This window comes from Ipomoea nil, unplaced genomic scaffold (assembly GCF_001879475.1).
Source record: "Ipomoea nil cultivar Tokyo-kokei standard unplaced genomic scaffold, Asagao_1.1 scaffold0706, whole genome shotgun sequence".
NCBI lineage: Eukaryota > Viridiplantae > Streptophyta > Magnoliopsida > Solanales > Convolvulaceae > Ipomoea > Ipomoea nil.
In genome coordinates this window covers 864,593-869,723 of record NW_017617134.1, presented here as the reverse complement: position 1 = coordinate 869,723, position 5,131 = coordinate 864,593, and positions in this window count along the sequence as shown.

Here is a 5,131-nt window from a genome sequence, read left to right as displayed (position 1 = left end):
TTACCTTCCAAAATCATTTTCAAAATTATCAAAACTACTCTTTAGCTTCCAAATTCATTTTCAAATTATCAAACTACTCTCTTTAGCTTCCAAAATTTTCTAAATTACAAAACTACTCTCTTTGCTTAAAAAATCATTTTCAAATTTAAAAACTCTCTCTTTTGCTTCAAAAATCATTTTCAAAAAACTACTCTCTTTTGCTTCCAAAATCATTTTCAAAATTACCAAACAACTCTCTTTACCTTCCAAAATCATTTTGAAAATTACAAACATCTCTCATTTGGTTCAAAAATCATTTTCAAAATTATCAAAACTACTCTCTTTAGCTTTCAAATTCATTTCAAAATTATCAAACTACTCTCTTTAGCTTCCAAAATCATTTTCTAAATTATCAAACTACTCTCTTTAAAAATCATTTTCTAAAATTATCAAACTACTCTCTTTTGCTTCAAAAATCATTTTCAAAATTACCAAACTACTCTCTTTACCTTAAAATTATTTTCAAATTCCAAACTACTCTCTTAGCTTAAAAATCATTTTAAAAATTACCAAACTACTTCTCTTACTTCCAAAATCATTTTCCAAACTGCTTCAAAAATCATTTTCAAAATTATCAAACTACTCTCTTTAACTTCCAAAATCATTTTCAAAATTAAAAACTACTCTCTTTACCTACCAAAATCATTTTCAAAATCTACTCTCTTTACCTTCCAAATTCATTTTCAAAATTACCAAACTACTCTCTTTAAAATCATTTTCAAAATTAGCTTCCAAATTCATTTTCAAAATTACAAACTACTCTCTACCTTCCAAAATCATTTTCAAATTAAAAAACTACTCTCTTTTCAAAAATTATTTTCAAAATTATCAAACTACTATCTTAGCTTCCAAAATCATTTTCAAAATCGAACTACTCTTTTTTCAAAATCATTTCTTACCAAACTACTCTCTTTAGCTTCAAAAATTATTTCAAAATTACCAAACTACTCCTTTAAAAATCATTTCAAAATTATCAAATACTCTCTTTAACCAAAATCATTTTCAAAATTATCAAACTACTCTCTTTAGCTTCAAAATAATTTTCAAATTACTACTCTCTTTGCTTCCAAAATCATTTTCAAATTACAAACTACAAATCATTTTCAAAATTATCAATACTCTCTTAGCTTCAAAAATTATTTTCAAAATTATTACTCTCTTACCTTCCAAAATCATTTTCGGCAAACTACTCTCTTTACTTCCAAAATCATTTTCAGCTTTCAAATCATTTTAAAAATTATCAAAATACTCTCTTTAAAATCATTCAAAATTACCAAACTACTCTCTTTAAAAAATCATTTTCAAAATTATCAAACTACTATCTTTACTTTCAAAATCATTTCAAAATTATCAAACTACTCTCTTTAGCTTCAAAAATCATTTTCAAAATTACCAAACTACTCTCTTTAATTCAAAATCATTTTCAAAATTATCAAACTACTCTCTTTAGCTTCAAAAATCATTTTCAAAGCTTCAAAATCATTTCAAAATTACCAAACTACTCTCTTTAGCTTCCAAATTCATTTTCAAAATTACCAAACTACTCTCTTTACCTTCCAAAATCATTTTCAAAATTACCAAACTACTCTCTTCCAAAGCTTCAAGAATCATTTTCAAATTTCCAAACTACACTCTTTTACCTTCAAAATCATTTTCAAATTATCAAACTACTCTCTTTACCTTCCAAAATCATTTTCAAAATTATCAAACTACTTCTTTAGCTTCCAAATTCATTTTCAAAATTATCAAACTACTCTCTTTAAAAATAATTTTCTAAATTACCAAACTACTCTCTTTTGCTTAAAAATCATTTTCAAATTATAAACTACTCTCTTTTGCTTCAAAAATCATTTTCAAAATTCTCAAACTACTCTCTTTTGCTTCCAAAATCATTTTCAAATTACCAAACAACTCTCTTTACCTTCCAAAATCATTTTGAAAATTACCAAACATCTCTCATTTGTTCAAAAATCATTTTCAAAATTATCAAACTACTCTTTAAAAATCATTTTCAAAATTATCAAACTACTCTCTTTAGCTTCAAAATCATTTTCAAATCAAACTACTCTCTTTATTCCAAAATCATTTTCAAACTACTCTCTTTTTTCAAAAATCATTTTCAAAATTACCAAACTACTCTCTTTACCTTCAAATTCATTTCAAAATTACCAAACTACTCTCTTTAGCTTCATTTTAAAAATTACCAAACTACTCTCTTTACTTCCAAAATCATTTTCAATTTATCAAACTACTCTCTTTACCTCCAAAATCATTTTCAAAATTATCAAACTACTCTCTTTCAAAATCATTTTCAAAATTATCAAACTACTCTCTTTACTTCCAAAATCATTTTCAAAATTATCAAAACTACTCTTTTACCTTCCAAAATCATTTTCAAAATTATCAAACTCTCTTTACCTTCCAAATTCATTTTCAAAATTACAAAACTACTCTCTTTACTTCCAAAATCATTTTCAAAATTACAAACTACTTCTTTAGCTTCCAAATTCATTTTCAAAATTACCAAACTACTCTTTTACCTTCCAAAATCATTTTCAAAATTAAAAAACTACTCTCTTTAAATTCAAAATTTTTCAAAATTATCAAACTACTATCTTTAGCTTCCAAAATCATTTTCAAAATTATCGAACTACTCTTTTTAACTTCCAAAATCATTTTCACAATTACCAAACTACTCTTTTTAACTTCCAAAATCATTTTCACAATTACCAAACTACTCTCTTTAGCTTCAAAAATTATTTTCAAAATTACCAAACTACTCCCTTTAACTTCTAAAATCATTTTCAAATTTATCAAACTACTCTCTTTACCTACCAAAATCATTTTCAAAATTATCAAACTACTCTCTTTAGCTTCCAAAATAATTTTTCCAAATTACCAAACTACTCTCTTTTGCTTCCAAAATCATTTTCAAAATTACCAAACTACTCTCTTTTGCTTCCAAAATCATTTTCAAAATTATCAAAGTACTCTCTCTACCTTCCAAAATCATTTTCAAAATTAAAAAACTACTCTCTTAAGGTTCAAAAATTATTTTCAAAATTACCAAACTACTCTCTTTACCTTCCAAAATCATTTTCAAATTTAACAAACTACTCTCTTTACCTACTAAAAATCATTTTCAAAATTATCAAACTACTCTCTTTAGCTTCCAAAATCATTTTTCAAATTACCAAACTACTCTCTTTTGCTTCCAAAATCATTTTTAAAAATTACCAAACTACTCTCTTTTTTCTTCCCAAAATCATTTTCAAAATTACCAAACTACCCTCTTTTGCTTCCAAAATCATTTTCAAAATTACAAACTACTACTCTCTTTTGCTTTCAAAATCATTTTCCAAAATTACCAAAACTCTCTTTTGCTTTTCAAAATCATTTTCACAATTATCAAACTATTTTCTTTTGCTTCCAAAATCATTTTCACAATTACCAAACTAATTTTCTTTTGCTTCCAAAATCATTTTCAAAATATTCAAATTACTCTCTTTTGCTTCCAAAATCATTTTCAAAATACCAAACTACTATCTTTAGCTTTCAAATTCATTTTCAAAATTACCAAACTACTCACTTTAGCTTCAAAAGCATTTTCATAATTACAAAATTACTCTCTTTAGCTTCAAAAATTATTTTCAAAATTTCCGAACTACTCTCTTTACCTTCCAAAATCATTTTGAAATTATCGAACTACTCTCTTTAGCTTCCAAAATCATTTTCAAAATTATCGAATTAAATTGCCAAACTACTCTCTTTAGCTTCCAACATCATTTTCAAAATTATCAAACTACTCTCTTTAGCATCCAAAATTATTTCAAAATTACCAAACTACTCTCTTTTGCTTAAAAATCATTTTCAAAATTACCAAACTACTATCTTTAGCTTCCAAATTAATTCAAAATAACCAAACTATTCTCTTTACCTTCCAAATTCATTTTCAAAATTATCAAACTACTCTCTTAAGGTTCAAAATTATTTTCAAAATTATCAAACTACTCTCCTTTAACTTCCAAAATCATTTTCAAAATTATCAAACTACTCTCTTTATCTTCCAAAATCATTTTCAAAATTATCAAACTACTCTCTTTACCTTCCAAATTCATTTTAAAAATTACCAAACTACTCTCTTTACCTTCCTAAATCATTTTCAAAATTACCAAACTACTATCTTTAGCTTCCAAATTCATTTCAAAATTACCAAACTACTCTCTCTACCTTCCAAAATCATTTTCAAAATTAAAAACTACTCTCTTAGGTTCAAAAATATTTTCAAAATTATCAAAATACTATCTTCAGCTTCCAAAATTTTTTCAAAATTATCGAACTGCTCTCTTTAGCTTCCAAAATTATTTTCTAAAATTATCAAAAACTCTCTTTAGCTTCCGAAATTATTTTCACAATTACCAAACTACTCTCTTTACCTCCAAAATCATTTTCAAAATTATCAAATTACTCTCTCTACCTTCCAAAATCATTTTCAAAATTTAAAAACTACTCTCTTAAGGTTCAAAATTCATTTTCAAAATTATCAAGCTACTATCTTTAGCTTCCAAAATCATTTCAAAATTACCAAACTACTCTCTTTAGCTTCCAAATTATTTTTAAAATTATCAAACTAATCTCTTTTAGCTTCCAAAATTATTTCAAAATTGCCAAACTACTCTATTTAGCTTCAAAAATCATTTTCAAAATTTCTGAACTACTCTCTTTACCCTCCAAATCATTTTTAAAATTACCAAACTACTCTTTTTAGCTTCCAAAATCATTTTCAAAATTATCAAATTAAATTACCAAACTACCCTCTTTACCTTCCAAATTCATTTTCAAAATTAACAAACTACTCTCTTTTACCTTCCTAAATCATTTTCTAAATTACCAAACTACTATCTTTAGCTTCCAAATTCATTTCAAAATTACCAAACTACTCTCGCTACCTTCCAAAATCATTTTCAAAATTAAAAAACTACTCTCTTAAGGTTCAAAAACTATTTTCAAAATTATCAAACTTCTATCTTTAGCTTCCAAACTCATTTTCAAAATTATCGAACAACTCTCTTTACCTTCCAAAATTATTTTC